The sequence below is a fragment of the Tachyglossus aculeatus genome, chromosome 1 (assembly GCF_015852505.1).
Source record: "Tachyglossus aculeatus isolate mTacAcu1 chromosome 1, mTacAcu1.pri, whole genome shotgun sequence".
In the NCBI taxonomy this organism is placed as follows: Eukaryota; Metazoa; Chordata; class Mammalia; order Monotremata; family Tachyglossidae; genus Tachyglossus; species Tachyglossus aculeatus.
In genome coordinates, this window is record NC_052066.1 from 132,532,986 (window position 1) to 132,548,617 (window position 15,632).

General features: G+C 43.2%; 1 non-coding gene across 1 annotated transcript; it reads right to left on the reverse strand.

Moving 5' to 3' along the window:
• Positions 1 to 6,026: 6,026 nt before the first annotated feature.
• On the reverse strand, positions 6,027 to 6,164 carry LOC119938226. The gene has a single exon (XR_005454378.1). It is a non-coding gene; the product is annotated as a small nucleolar RNA SNORA7 (small nucleolar RNA).
• Positions 6,165 to 15,632: the final 9,468 nt, after the last annotated feature.

Consider the following 15,632-nt stretch of genomic DNA (forward strand, 5'->3'; position numbering starts at 1 on the left):
TTCTGGCTTCCGTTCCCTGCATTCCACCGAAACTGCCCTCTCAAAGGTCACCAATGACCTCCTGCTTGCCAAAACCAACGGCTCCTACTCTATCCTAATCCTCCTCGACCTCTCAGCTGCCTTTGACACTGTCGACCACCCCCTTCTCCTCAACACACTATCCAACCTTGGCTTCACAGACTCTGTTCTTTCCTGGTTCTCCTCTTATCTTTCCGGCCGCTCATTCTCAGTCTCTTTTGCGGGCTCCTCCTCCCTCTCACATCCCCTTACTGTAAGGGTTCCTCAAGGGTCAGTTCTTGGTCCCCTTCTGTTCTCTATCTATACTCACTCCCTTGGTGAACCTATTCGCTCCCACGGCTTCAACTATCATCTCTACACTGATGACACCCAAATCTACATCTCTGCCCCTGCTCTCTCTCCCTCCCTCCAGGCTCGTGTCTCCTCCTGCCTTCAAGAGATCTCCATCTGGATGTCTGCCTGCCATCTAAAACTCAATATGTCCAAGACTGAACTCCTTATCTTCCCTCCCAAACTCTGCCCTCTCCCTGACTTTCCCATCTCTGTTGACGGCACTACCATCCTTCCCGTCTCACAAGCCCGCAACCTTGGTGTCATCCTCGACTCTGCTCTCTCGTTCACCCCTCACATCCAATCCGTCACCAAAAACTGCCACTCTCACCTCCGCAACATCGCCAAGATCTGCCCTTTCCTCTCTATCCAAACTGCTACCCTACCAGTTCAATCTCTCATCCTATCTCAACTGGATTACTGCATCAGCCTCCTCTCTGATCTCCCATCCTCCTGTCTCTCCCCACTTCAATCTACACTTCACGCTGCTGCCCGGATCATCTTTGTGCAGAAACGCTCTGGGCATGTTACTCCCCTCCTCAAAAATCTCCAGTGGCTACCAATCAACCTATGCATCAGGCAAAAACTCCTCATTCTCGGCTTCAAGGCTCTCCATCACCTCGCCCCCTCCTACCTCTCCTCCCTTCTTTCCTTCTACAGCCCAGCCCGCACTCACCGCTCCTCTGCCGCTAACCTCCTCACTGTGCCTTGTTCTCGCCTGTCCTGCCGTCGACCCCAGCCCACGTCCTCCCCCTGGCCTGGAATGCCCTCCCTCCGCACATCCGCCAAGGTAGCTCTCTTCCTCCCTTCAAAGCCCTACTGAGAGCTCACCTCCTCCAGGAGGCCTTCCCAGACTGAGTCCCCTTCTTCCTCTCCCCCTCCTCCCCCTCCCCATCCCCTCCACCTTACCTCCTTCCCCTCCCCACAGCACCTGTATATATGTATATATGTTTGTACATATTTATTACTCTATTTTACTTGTACATATTTATTCTATTTATTTCATTTGGTTTATATGTTTTGTTTTGTTGTCTGTCTCCCCCTTCTAGACTGTGAGCCCGCTGTTGGGTAGGGGCCGTCCCTATATGTTGCCAACTTGTACTTCCCAAGCGCTTAGTACAGTGCTCTGCACACAGTAAGTGCTCAATAAACACGACTGACAATGAATGAATGAATAAATAGGATTGAATGAATGAATGAGTAGTGGATAGAGCATGGCCCTGGGACTCAGAAGGTCTTGGGTTCTGATACTGGCTCTACCCCTTGCCTTCTGGGTGACCTTGGGCAAGTCACTTCCCTTCTCTGTGCCTCATAGCCTCATCTGTAAAGTGGGGATTAAGACTGTGAGCACCATATGGGACAGGGACTGTGTCCAACTTCATTTTTCATTCATTCAATCATATATATTAAACGCTTACTATGTGTAGAGCACTGACTAGCTTGTATCTACCTCAGTGCTAAGAATAGTGCTTGGCACACAGTAAGCTCTTAAATACCATTAAAAACCCCCCAAAGAATGGATACATTACTTTCTACCCAGTAATTAGTGATAGCTGGTGATTTTTCTTTTCTTTTTTTCTTTTTTTTAGCAATACAGGGATTCTCTATGATATAGTAAGATTGTGTTCCTTGAAAATGTGGTTGTGTCATGAATGGCTGTATCATGGGGTACGTTTTCCCACAGGAATTAGGATTCATTCCAGAATCCCTCAAAAAATAATATGCTATTCCTTTACATGCCACGTATCAGGAATAGCCAAACTGTACCTCATGAGCCAGGCAGTAACTGTAATTATAATAATGAGTATGGCATTTATAAGACACATGTGTCTCTTCACTTTTGGTGCAGCTTATGCTAAAAATCAAGGATAACAAATACTTTCTTAATGAATGGCATTAAGCTGCATGGCATTGCAGCTGTGGCAGACTGTAGAGTCCCACTGCTCCAGCCTTGTGGCTGAGCAGCACCTCCACCCACATGGGATCAGGTTGGGACATGTACAGGTGCCTGGCCTGGTTCTCTGTCCCAGCTGTCTCTTGCTCACAGACATCATTTGCCCCCTCATCCCAAGAACTTAATCTCTGCCACTCTTTGCCACCCCTTTGGAATGCCCACTCATCATTCCAGTTAAAGGAATTTTTTGGACTATGTGACTCTTACCAAAATTACGTTCTTTAGGCTAGAGGCTCTTTAATTCATGAGGCTTGACCATCACTGAAATTTCTTGTAACGCTAAACATCACTGAACTGTCATTTAGTCTTTGTTCCATTGAAACCATAACATCACAACATTAACTAAAAGAGGAGTTTCCCAGGAGGCTGCAGAAGCAGACATTTGAGATGCGATTTTTCACCTTTAGTGAAGAATTTGTACAACTTTAGTCTTCTTGTTGTCATAAAGCACTTTGCAGCAGACTAATCCTTCTGGACACCTGTGAAACTTTGAACTCCTCACCAAGGATAATGCCCAGAGCCTTGCTGCTTATTGCACACAAGCCTGGACGCCCAGGTTCATGGGTATTGTTTCCAACTGCAGCTTTTCTATCTGAAATCTTTTAGCTTCACTTCCTCAAAATCTTCCTGTCAAAGAATCACAACAGACCAGACCTTGCTGACGGAGGAAGCTGCTAAATGTAAATTGGGTTGGTGACAGTGCTACCCACCTCCTTCCTCCCTCCCCTTTTCCCAGCAGCTTTTCTGTAATTTCTCCATCTGTAGACTCTAAGATCCTTGTGGGCATGGATTGTATCTACCAACTCTGTTGTATTGTTCTTTCCCAAGGATTCAGTAGGCTGCTCTGCACACAGTAAGCACTCAAGTACCATTGGCTGATTGATTTTCTGTCTCCCTTCCCCCCCATACTCCCTTTGAATGGTATCTTGAATATTTCTTTCATCTTTAATTCTAACTTTTATACTGCTGTCCCCTGTACCTCCACCTGTGCTCTTTGCTCACTGGCTTGTTGCCCTGCCTCACCAAAAGCCAAGGGGATATGTCAGTGATGGTTTGAGGCAGGATGGGTCAGATGATACAGAAGCAGCATGGCTTAGTGGAAAGAGCACAGGCTTGGGAGTCAGAGGTCGTGGGTTCTAATCCTGATTCTGCCACTTGTCAGCTGTGTGGCTTTGGGCTAGTTACTTAACTTCTCTGGGTCTCAGTTACCTCATCTGTAAAATAGGGATTAAGACTGTGAGCCCCATGTGGGACAACCTGATGACCTTGTATCTACCCCAGTGCTTAGAACAGTGCTTGGCACACAGTAAGCGCTTAACAAATACCAACATTATTATTATTATTATTATTATGATGGCCTTTTGGAAGATTGAGAAAAAGGACAGACACCTTACCTGTAACCCCGTGTCTCCTAAGGAAGTGCACTGAATATTTCTAGTTGATGTTCCTCATAACATTCAGACCTAAGGAAAAAAACCCAGAGGATCACTTCTACTCCTTTCTAGCTACACATTAATAAAGCTTAATGAAAAAGTCAAAACAGTAAACCTATCTTGCATTACAGATTTTGATGCTTCTACCTTCAACCTTTCACTCAAAAGTTCTCTTTAGGCTAAAGTAGAACTACTAGCCAGAACACAGAAATTCACGGAACAAGATGGAGGTAACTCTGCAAAGTCAGCAACTAAAGTTCATGATCAATCATCCTAGGTTAACTCAAGGATAAAAAACCCCAGTCTCCTAAAATACTGGACATCTCTTTTGTAAATATAACAATAAATCAATCCATAATCATATTTACTGAGTACTTATTGTGTACAGAGCACTGCACTAACTGCTTCAGAGAGTACAACAGAACAGAGTTGGTAGACATGTTCCCTACCCACGATGAGCTTGTAGTCTTCAGGGAGAGACAGACATTAAAAAAATAAATAAACTACAGAAATGCATAGAAGGGAGGCATTGTGCTGTAGGAGAGATGAATAAAGGGTGCAAAAGAAGTGCAAGAGCGACACAGACGGGAGTGGGAGAAGAAATGAGGGCTTAGTCAGGGAAGGCCTCTTGGAGGAAATATGCTTTTAATAAGGTTAATGTCAGTAAAAAAAACTTGTGGGTCACAATCAGGGAAAAGTATAGAAAATATAAATATTTTCCTTATCAAGACCTCTCAAAGTTGATAAACAGTTTGGGAAGGCATTGAAGACAGAAATTCTGAAGCAACGGTTTACGTTAGCCATAGATGTCCCCATAAACGGGAAGTGCTTTGTTTTTAGAGGTTATTACCTGCAACAGTAGGTGACTAAACTACCTAAGAAAGGTTAAGCCCATAAAAATCCTAATGCCATAAACTACTACCATTCTCCACAGTATATGTTGTGGAGAATTATGGGAGAAGGTAAAGGTAACATTACTTCACTACTCTCACTTGAACTTGGAAAGTAGTTTTCATTCATTCAATTGTATTTATTGAGCGCTTACTGTGTGCACAGCACTGTCCTGAGTGCTTGGGAAGTACAAATCAGCAACATATAGAGATGGTCCCTACCCAACAACGGGCTCATAGAAAGAGCATAGAACAGTCAGGAGACTTGAGCTCTAGTCCTGGCTCTGCTACTTGCCTGATTCATGACCTTGGGTAAGTCACTTAAATATTCTATGCCTGTTTCTATATTTTTATCCTTAAAATGGGGATAAAATTCCAGTTCTACTTCCCTCTTAGACTGTGGGGATGGGAGCTGTGTTTATTTATTAGGTTATTAACTCAATAAATCTATGTATTTATCTCATTGCCTAGCACCGTGCTTGGAACATAGTAAATGCGTAAGAAATATCATCATTTATTAAATGCCCTGTAACAGTGATTGCCTGATTATACACCCACCTCCGAAGAGGGAAACCCTCTGAATCCAGCACTATCTCCATGAGAAGCAGCATGGCTTAGAGGAAAGAGCATGGGCTTGGGAATCAGAGGTTATTGGTTCTAATCCCTGCTCCGCCACTTATCAGCTGTGTGACTCTATGTAAGTCACTTAACTTCTCTGTGCCTCAGTTACCTCAACTGTAAAATGGGGATTAAGACTGTGAGCCCCACATGGGACAACCTGATTACCTTGTATCTACCCCAGTGCTTAGAACAGTGCTTGGCACATAGTAAGTGCTTAACAAATGCCATCATTATTACTATTATTATTATTGTCCTGCCCACTGTTGGGTAGGGACTGTCTCTATATGTTGCCAATTTGTACTTCCCAAACGCTTAGTACAGTGCTCTGCACATAGTAAGCACTCAATAAATACGATTGATGATGATGATGATGGTCCTCCTTCCAGAAGTCTAGCCTAGGTCGGTGCTGTGATAGTGACTCTGTACCTGGCCAGTTCATGTATACTCTGCACACCCTAAGCGCTCAGTAAATACTACTGATTGGTATTAGACTTGCTCATTGTGAGCAGGGAGCAGCATGTGTCTATGAACACAGAGTAAGTGCTCAATAAATACTTGTCGTCTTATGCTGTCGAGTTGTCGCCGACCCTTAGTGACACCATGCACATATCTCTCCCAGAACACCCCAACTCCATCTGCAATTGTTCTGGGAGTGTATCCACAGAGTTTTCTTGGTAAAAATCCAAAGTGGTTTACCATTGCCTCCGTCTGTGCAGCAAACTTGGGTCTCTGCCCTTGAGTCTCTCCCATGCCGCTGCTGCCCAGCACAGAGGAGTTTTGACTTGTAGCAGACTGCCTTCCACTTTCTAGCCACTGCCCAAGCTAGGACTGGAATGGGTATGCCTCTGCTTGACTCTTCCTTCCGTAGTTGAGACTGGTAGAGTACTGGGAACTCTCCAGCTGCGACCCTGAGAGGGGCTCAATAAATACTATTGACTGATTAATTCTGATAGCTTGAAAACTATCATCATTAAGTAGGACCCCCATATTCCATGATAATAATAATAATTGTGGTATTTGACAAATGCTTACTATGTGTCAAGCACTGTACTAAGTGCTGGGGTAGATACAAGATAATCAGCTCCCACACGGGACTCAGTCTAAGTGGGAGAACAATGGATTATTTTCTTAGTATGTATTTTAAATATATTTGTTTTTATTTACCGTAGTTTATCTATTTGACCTACATATTGGCAGATCTCTATTGTGTTAGGTGCTTTTTTCTGCTGAGAAGGAGGTAAAACTTACACTTTAAAAGAGGAGTAGCCAGACTGAGTGAAAACATTCACAAAACCAAAAGCACTTTTGCAATATATTCACTCTTCAATTAAGTTGGGTGCATATAAGAATAAGGAGCAACCTCATGAACTCATTGAGGGGCCAGATATTGATAGGTAAAAAAAAAAATCATTTTCAAAATCTTTCATTGCTGATACATGTTTACATTGCTATTTGATTAGGTAACTGTTGGTTTTCCTCACTGTTTATCATCTTAATGTTAGTTTGGTCATTTTTAGATTTTAGGAATGGGAAGCAGTGTGGCTTAATAGAAAGAACATGGGCTGGAGAGTCAGAGAACCTGGGTGCTAATGCTGCCTCTGCCATTTGTCTGCTGGGTGACCTTGGACAACTCATTTAACTTCTCTGTACCTCAGTTACCTCACCTGTAAAAATGGGGATTAAACTGTTCTCCTCCCTACTTAGACTGTGATCCCCATTTGGGACAGATTATGTCCAATCTCATTATCTTTTAAAACTACCTCAGCACTTAGTACAGTGCCTCAGCACATAGTATGCGCTAACAAGTACCATAAAAAATTCACTTTACATTATTTTCTGTGGAAAGCTATTCTTTGTTTAATATTCAATTTCCTAACATCCTGTTTTCATGAGATCAACTGAGTGGTAATTAGGGTACAGTAATATATCTGGGACAAGTTTCACCAACTTGTGCCTAAGGTTTTATATAATCTAAATATAATGAATTTCAAAGAAATAACATTTAAATACAAAACATCGTGTAACAGTATGTTCAGAACAAATATGTGCTAGATGTTCTGAAAATAGCAAAAATAAAAAGCCTCATTTCTTGGTCTCGGATCATGGATTTTTGGTCTTCTTTCACCATCCTTAGGTTCCTCCTTGAAGTCAATTTATGATTTAGATCCTTAGTTTAATGAACGCTCAAGGGATGAATCTCAGCACAGTCATACATAGTAAATTCATTCGGCTGTCACTTAACTGAAATTATCCCCGCTTTAGGGAAGAACACACAGGACCGGGATTCTCAATGATATATTCCCCTGCTACTGGAGCACAGCTGAGTCATGATTTTATGAAAAAAAAATAATTGTGGCATTTAAGTTCTTAATATGTTCCAAGCACTGAACTAAGCCTTGGGGTAGAAACAACATAATCAGGTCAGACATAGTCCCTGTCCCACATGAGGCTCCCAGTTTAAGGGGGCAGGAGAATAAGTATTTGATCCCTCTTTTATAGATAAGGAAGCTTATGCATAGAGAAGTTTAATGACTTGCCCAAGGCCACATAGCAGGCAAGTAGAAGAGCCAGAAATAGAACTCAGGTCCCCAACTCCCAGGGGTTTACCCAAGGAAAACAGGTAATATGGGGGAAACTCCAACACTATGAAATGACAAAATTACCCAAACTGAACTTCCTACAGGGTTATTTGACTGATTTAATATCTTTCACATACACACTAGGTTCTGTGCAGGGAGGTTATTTTAAAATTTAATCTTGGAAGAAAAAAAATAGTTTGAAATAGGAGTCAGAGCCTCCAGAAAAAGAGAGGGTTCACATAAAGTGGAATCTTTCATTTTGGTTATTTTCAGTGACTAAAATTTTGGAAGCAAAACAGGGAAATAATAATTACAGAATTTTATTATTCACTCATTCATCGAATCAATCTTATTTATTGAGCATTTACTGTGTGCAGAACACTGTACTAAGCACTTGGAAAGTACAATTCGCTAACAAAGAGAGAGAATCCCTGCCCACAATGGGCTCATGGTCTAGAAGGGGGGAGACAGACATCAAAACAAGTAAACACGCATCAATAGCATCAATATAGACAGAATTATATATATATGTATATATATATATATATATATATATATATACACACACACACACACATCAGAACAAGTAAACCAGCATTAATATAAACAGAATTATAGATCTGTACATATATACACAAGTGCTGTGGGGCGGGGAGGGGGGATAGAGCAAAGGGGGCAAGTTGGGGCAATGGGGATGGAAGGGGGACCTGCGGAAAAGTGGGGCTTAGTCTGGGAAGGCCTCCTGGAGGAGGTGAACCTTCAGTAGGGCTTTGAAGGGGGCGAGGGGGAACTGTGATTGTTGTGAAGCACCTACTATGCGCTATATATCCCTTGTATATATCCCTGTTCCATAAAGGGCTCACAATATGAGAGGTATGAAGATTTGGTATTTCATTCCTGTTTCACAGATGGGAAAACTGATGCACGCAAAGGTTACGTGATTTACCCAAGATCACACATAAAACAGCCTGGTGGCAGAGCTGGAACTAGAACCAGAGTATCCTGACTCTGAGGTACACATTCTTCCTACCTGGGCTTAGCTGCCAATCCAAATGAATCTATTTTCTGGGGCACAGAATGGTAATCAGTGCAAGAACTTGGACCTCTGAGGTCCTTCGGTGAAACCACTCTTCCTCTCTCACCACTGGTAAAGTGAAGATCATCCTGCAGGAATGGGCCAGGGGAAACTGGAGCTTCTGGACACCTAGAACAACTATTAGAACATTGGGAAGGTTATGACCGTTGGACTCGAGAAAGCCCTGCTGGACAGTGAGAAACCTGGAGACTGTAACATACTGCAGCTTTTACTGTATTTACTATTTTTTTCAACTGCTTCATTGATTCCAACCAATTTACAGTGAAAATCAATTTAAAAAAGAGATAAAACGGTATTTCCACAAATTTGTGTCTTCAATCAAATTTATTGATCACATACTGTGTGCAGAACACTGTACTAAGTACTTGGGGTAGTACAATATAACAAAGTATATTGACGCTTTCTCTGCCCACAGCAGCGTGGCTCAGTGGAAAGAGCCTGGGCTTTGGAGTCAGAGGTCATGGGTTCAAATCCCAACTCCGCCAACTGTCAGCTGTGTGACTTTGGGCAAGTCACTTAACTTCTCTGGGCCTCAGTTACCTCATCTGGAAAATGGGGAATAAGACTGTGAGCTCCTCGTGGGACAACCTGATCACCTTGTATCCCCCTACCCTAGCATTTAGAACAGTGCTTGGCACATAGTAAGCGCTTAACAAACGCCATTATAATAACAAGCATACCATCTAGAGGACTTGTGAGTGAAGATTTTTTTTCAAAGTTTCTTGTATTTGCAGCATACTATAACTTGGTATCTGTTGTAGTACATATTTACTTTTATGTAGTGAACCATAAATAATCTTTTCTCAATAATCTCCATTTAATCTGTATTAACACACTTGTCTTACTGCAGTAACAGGAAACCTTAGTGTATCACATGAGGCAATGCTACTTGTTAGCATCTGTCAGTTTCCAGAGAAATGACAGTAATGTAATAGAATGACTGCTACACAAAAACTCAATTTTCCTGGGCTATTCCCAGATTTTGTAGACTCAGCATACAGGCTGCATCCAGTCACTTTGCCCCCTCCTACCTCACCTCGCTGGTCTTCTACTATCACCCAGCCTTCACACTTAACTCCCCTAACACCAACCTTCTCCCTGTACCTCGATCTCATCTATCTTGCCTCTAACCTTTCATCCACAACCTGCCTATGGCTTGGAATGCCCTCTTCATCTCTGACAGACAACTACTCTCCCTGCCTTCAAAGTCTTAACGAAGGCACATCTCCTCCAAGAAGCCTTCCTGACTAAGCCCCCCTTTCCTCTTCTCCCACTCCCTTCTGCTTCATCTTGACTTGCTCCCTTTGTTCTTCCCCCCTCTCAGCCCCACAGCACTTATGTACATATCTGTAATTTATTTATTGATATTACCATCTGTCTCCCCTGGCCTAGACTGTAAGCTCGTTGTGGGCAAGGAATGTGTCTTCAATATTGTTGTGTCGTACTCTCCCAAGCACTTAGTACAGTGCTCTGCGCACAGTAAGTGCTTAATAAATATGATTGATCGAATGACACACAATATTTAAAAAGCTAATCTTTCTGTGAGCCTGAACACCAATGTCTTACTTTTTGAAAAAGAAAAAAAATCTGGTCTGAAAGAGATATTTTAAGTTTATGCAATTACAAATAATTTATTGTACTTTCCAAGACATTGATTACATTCCCTGTATTCCATATGTACATTTATGCATCAGTCCACAGAACATTAATTTTAACATTAAAATACTATAACTCAACATCAAATTATGTTGATAGGACTATATAATATTATATTAAATAGTAACAATGAGATATTGACATGTTGAAAATTAAAATATTAAAAATAGAGCATAGGCTTGGGAGTCAGAAGGACCTGGGTTCTTATTTGAGCTCCACCATGTCTGCTGTGTGAACTTGGGCAAGTCACTTCACTTCTCTATGCCTCAGTTACCCCATCTATAAAATGGTGATTAAGACTGTGAGCCCTACATGGGACAGGGCGATTAGCTTGTATCTACCCCAGCACTTAGTACAGTGCCTGAACATAGTAAGCGCTTAACAAATACCATTAAAGCAAACAAACAAACCTCCAGTAGTTAAATTAATAATAATATAATAATAATAATTATGGTATTTGTTAAGTGCTCACTATGTGCTAAGCATTTTTCTAAGCGCTGGGGTAGATACAAGGTAATCAGGTTGTCCTATGTGGGGTTCACAGTCTTAATCCCCATTTTACAGATGAGGGAATTGAGGCACAGAAAAGTTAAGTGACTTGCCCAAGGTCACACAGCAGACAAGTGGCAGAGGCAGGATTAGAACCCATGTCCCCTGACTCCCAAGCCCATGCTCTTGCCACTAAGCCACAGAAGCCTTAAAGTTACCAAGAAAACCCTGGATACACACACAAGAATGACTTTAAGACAGAAGATGGGGCATTCTAAAAAGGCATTTGAAGAAATTGAACATACCCACTCCCTTCTCTCACTACACCTCAGTTCACACTTTCATTCCTTTCAAGATAACAAAATCATCATGCCCTACTCTCATTTCTTGCACTGATCTCGTGTTCACACACTTCCCCCCTGCCTTCACATCTGACAGACTACTACCATCTACAGTTTCAAAGCTCTTCATAAATCTTATCTCCCCTGGATGGCTTTCCCCGATTAATATATCTAGTCTCCCCACTTTATTCATTCATTCAATCGTATTTATTGAGCGCTTACTGTGTGCAGTGCAATGTACTATGCGCTTGGGAAGTACAAGTCGGCAACACAGAGACGGTCCTATCCCCCCTATTGCCTCTTTCACTACTTCTGGGAACTCCCTCTCCCCTTGTTTCCATGACATTTAGCACATATCTTTACATTCTCCTGCTTCCTCCTATCTGGAATTTATTTTAGTGTCTTCCCCTCTCACACTAAATTGTAAACTTTTGGAGGGCAGTTATTCTGCTACTAAATTTAGTGCACTATCCCAAAATCTTACTACAGTACCCCGCATATCGTAGGCTTTCAATAGATGTTTTTGATTTGAGTGAATAGTTGACTAAAGTTTTTGAAAAACACACCCCCTTATTTCAGTAGTATATAATTATCATAACCTAATATCCCTGAACATTCACTGAGTTGATAATCAATGCTACCTATTGAGTGCTTACAGTGTGGAGAGCACTGTAGTAAGCACTTGGGAGAGTACAATATAATCTTGCACATCAGATATCAGAGAAGCAGTGTGGCTCAGTGGAAAGGGCACGGGTTTTTGGAGTCAGAGGTCGTGGGTTCAAATCCCAGCTCTATCAATTGTCAGCTGTGTGACTTGGGCAAGTCACTTAACTTCCCTGTGCCTTAGTTACTTCATCTGTAAAATGGGGATTAAGACTGTGAACCCCCCCGTGGGACAACCTGATCACCTTGTAACCTCCCCAGCGCTTAGAACAGTGCTTTGTACATGGTAAGTGTTTAATAAATGCCATAATTATTATTATTATTATTATATCTGATAAAGGCTTTGGTAGCAAAACTAGGGATTGGAAAACTCTAGACTGTAAGCTCAATCAATCAATCAATCAATCAATCGTATTTATTGAGCGCTTACTATGTGCAGAGCACTGTACTAAGCGCTTGGGAAGTACAAATTGGCATCACATAGAGACAGTCCCTACCCAACAGTGGGCTCACAGTCTAAAAGGGGGAGACAGAGAACAGAACCAAACATACCAACAAAATAAAATAAGTAGGATAGAAATGTACAAGTAAAATAAATAAATAAATAAATAAATAGAGTAATAAATATGTACAACCATATATACATATATACAGGTGCTGTGGGGAAGGGAAGGAGGTAAGACGGGGGGATGGAGAGGGGGACGAGGGGAGAGGAAAGAAGCTCGTTGTGAGGAGGGAATGTGTCTGTTTATGGTTACACTGACCTCTCCCAAGCTGTTAGTACAGTGCTCTGCACTCAGTAAGTGTTCAATAAATACAGTTGAATTAAAAAAGTCACCGCTGAATGATCTTTGAGTAGAATACCACAATATTTACAAATGTGACCCAAACATAGAGAAACCTGAATTGCTCAACTCCATGATTTAAGTTTTGAGGCGATTGCACAAGGAAGGACCGAGAAGGCTTTAAGTATGGCTGTAACATGCTGCAGTTCACTGCAGAAGGCAATTTCTCTTTACTGCAGTACTTGGTATAACGGGAAGCTTCCGGGAGCTTTCCAAATACTTTCGAGGGATTAAAATGTCATCCTGAGGCAAATCACAACTTCAGGATATTATGTTCACCTGGATTTTGCAACAGCAAGAAAACTTTTTGCATGGCGTAGTGGATAGAGCACGGGCCTGGGAGTCGGAAGATCATGGGTTCTAATCCAGGCTCCGCCACTTTGATTGTGCGACCTCGGGCAAATCACTTCACTTCTCTGGGCCTCAGTGACCTCATCTGTAAAATGGGGATTGAGCCTGTGAGCCTCACATCGGCCAGGGACTGTGTCCAACCCGATTTACTTGTATCCACCCCAGCGCTTTGTACAGTGCCTGGCACATGATTAAGCCCATCACAAACAAATATTATTATTTTTTAAAAGCCAACGACCATAAAGTGCACTATACTTCACTTTACGTTCTGGGGAAATGCGGGGTATGATGCAGGTACGTTGTTTCGGTATTCCAATTTGCCCAAAGCTTGCCAAAGAAATAATAAAGAAAAAGAGGTATCAAACCAGAGGCTGAAGCAAAAGAAACACCCAAATCCAAGTCCCTTTTTGTAAAACAATCCCTTGTCAATCCCCAGTGCCCTTCAGATGCTCCGTTCAGAGAGATGCTCCTCTCTGAGCTTGCGGGAGCGGTTGCCATTCGAGGAGGCAATAGAAGAACCAGGGAAATCAGGTGCACTCAACTCCACCCTGCTGCATGAATGCCCCCCCTCTCCAACTGGCCCCAAAGTTTGGGGGTTGCAGATTCCACTTGGAAGAGTTGGGACCCCGACCACCGGGAGTTGGGCTGGGCCTGGGGGCCGAGGCAGGGGGCTTCCCCAGGACCGCCTCCCCCTGGTTAACGGGATTCCCTCCTTCCCCCCCTGCTCCTGCAAGAGAGACCCAGCCCCCAAGCAGCATGTAAACTCTTCTGGATAGGGCCTATGTCTACCAACCCTCTTCTAGCCTAATTTTTTTTGTTTTCTGTTTTATTTTGTGGTCTGTCTCCCCCGTTGTTGGGTAGGGACCGTCTCAATATAATAATCATGGCATATGTATGTTGCCGACTTGTACTTCCCAAGCTCTTAGTACAGTGCTCTGCACACAGTAAGCGCTCAATTACTACAATTGAATAATACCAATAATTATTATGGTGTTTATTCATTCAATTGTATTTATCGAGCGCTTACTGTGTGCAGAGCACTGTACTAAGCACTTGGGAAGTACAAGTTGGCAACATATAGAGACGGTCCCTACCCAAGTGGGCTCACAGTCTAGAAGGCCGTCGCCTCCGGGGGTGGAGACGGGGGGGGGGGGGAGAGAAAAGAGATGGGGGCTCCCTCCCTCATTTATTATTATAAATAAATAAGTTTATTAAGAGCTTACTAGGCGCCAAACACTGTTCTAAGCGTCGGGGTAGATACAAGGTCATCAAGTTGCCCACGTGGGGCTCACAATCCTCATCCCCATCTTCCAGGGGAGGTAACTGAGGCCCAGAGAAGTGAAGTGGCTTGCCCCAGGTCACACAGCAGCCAGGTAGCGGGGGCGACAACAGAACCCATGTCCTCCGACTCCCAAGCCCGGGCTCTCGCCACTAGGGCCTGGGGAGTGTCTCCCTTTATTGCTGAAGTGGACTTTCCAGGCGCTTAGCACAGTGCTGTGCACACAGGAAGCGCTCGGTAAATACGGTTGACTAAATGAGGCGCGCTGCTCGGCAGCCTAAGCACTCCACCAATCAATCAATCGCATTTATTGAGCGCTTACTGTGTGCAGAGCACTGTACTAAGCGCTTGGGAAGTCCAAGTTGGCAACCTACAGAGACAGTCCCTACCCACCAGTGGGCTCACAGTCTAAAAGGGGGAGACAGAGAACAAAACCTTGATTCATTCCTTCATTCAATTGTATTTATTGAGCGCTTACTGTGTGCAGAGCACTGTACTAAGCGCTTGGCAAGTGCAAGTTTGCAGCATATAGAGACGGTCCCTACCCAACAGCGGGCTCACAGTCTAGAAGGGGGAGACAGAGAACAAAACCTTGATTCATTCATTCTTTCAATTGTATTTATTGAGCGCTTACTGTGTGCAGAGCACTGTACTAAGCGCTTGGCAAGTACAAGTTTGCAGCATATAGAGACGGTCCCTACCCAACTGCGGGCTCACAGTCTAGAAGGGGGAGACAGACAACAAAACAAAGCATATAAACCAAATAAAATAAATAGAATAAATATGTACAAGTAAAATAAATAGAGTAATAAATATGTACAAACATATATACAGGTGCTGTGGGGAGGGGAAGGAGGTAAGGTGGGGAACGGGGAGGAAGGGGAGAGGAAGGAGGGGGCTCAGTCTGGGAAGGCCTCCTGGAGGAGGTGAGCTCTCAGTAGGGCTTGGAAGGGAGGAAGAGAGCGAGCTTGGTCGATTGCTGGACTTACTTTTCGCCGCCGCTTGTTTCTCGTCATCATCATCAATCGTATTTATTGAGCGCTTACTATGTGCAGAGCACTGTACTAGGCGCTTGGGAAGTACAAAT